Here is a 1,088-nt window from a genome sequence, read left to right as displayed (position 1 = left end):
ATTGTATCACGTTAGTGGTTAAATTTCCTGAAGTATTGACACAAGTGTTCCTTTATTTCTGGTCGAGAAACCAAACACCGATGTTCGTTGTTCTAGCTTCAAAATTGCATTAATTGCAACTTTTTCAGAATACCTTTCACCCCTCATTTCACCTCCTTACAGGTGTAATTTCGGAAAACCCCTTCGTATCTAACGCCTACAATCACCAACTGTCAGGCAGCTATCTTTAGCGGTCTGGTCTGGGCAATGATGAGTCAAATGATAATTAAAAGGACACCATAGCTGCAAACAGGCGTTGATGTACTTCATTCGGGACCAGTTGAGAACGTGTGCCCCGACCGGGACTCGAACCCGTGATCTCCTGCTTACATGGCAGACGCTCTATCCATCTGAGCCACCGCGGGCACAGAGGATAGAGCGTCTGCAGGGACTTATCCCTTGCACGCTCCCCGTGAGATCCACATTCCAAACATGTCCACGCCACTACATTCGTAGTGCGCCTAATAGATGTTTACCCATCATACTCATTACTGGTGGTAGATTAATCTACCAAGTCCCGTACGAGTTCGGGCATAGCGTGTGCGTTCGCACAAGAAGGTCAATGGCCGGGAAGCCATATATTAACTATATATGACGGTAGTATCTGTTCCCGAAAGAACAGTTACCGTGGATGACCATGCAGCTTTGCTAGAAATGAAATGATAATTAAATGGACACCCTAGCTGCATGTTTGCAGCTAGTGTGTCCATTTAATTATCATTTCATTTCTAGCAAAGCTACATGGTCATCCACGGTAACTGTTCTTTCGGGAACAGATACTACCGTCATATATAATGATGAGTCAGTCTGTCAGGACACAGCTTTCATACGAGGATCATTCCATTACTCAAGACATGTTCAGTATATCTTATGATCAGAGACCGGATTATATGCATTTGAATGCTGCTTATGCACTTGCATAATCGGCTTCTTTTCACCTGTTATTGCATATTTTAACTACAAGCTAGTGACAGTACATACTTTCGCTCTATGTTTAAAATATTTTAAAACATTGAACGGGCGGTCTCTTGCTCGATCTAGTTGTGATG

General features: G+C 43.2%; 1 non-coding gene across 1 annotated transcript; it reads right to left on the bottom strand.

Annotated features, from left to right (window-relative positions):
* Positions 1-330: 330 nt before the first annotated feature.
* Positions 331-405, bottom strand: Trnat-ugu (transfer RNA threonine (anticodon UGU)). The gene has a single exon. It is a non-coding gene; the product is annotated as a tRNA-Thr (tRNA).
* Between the last annotated feature and the right edge of the window lie 683 nt (positions 406-1,088).

This window comes from Schistocerca cancellata, chromosome 1, assembly GCF_023864275.1.
Source record: "Schistocerca cancellata isolate TAMUIC-IGC-003103 chromosome 1, iqSchCanc2.1, whole genome shotgun sequence".
In the NCBI taxonomy this organism is placed as follows: Eukaryota; Metazoa; Arthropoda; class Insecta; order Orthoptera; family Acrididae; genus Schistocerca; species Schistocerca cancellata.
This window is presented reverse-complemented; position numbering and strand designations above follow the sequence as displayed.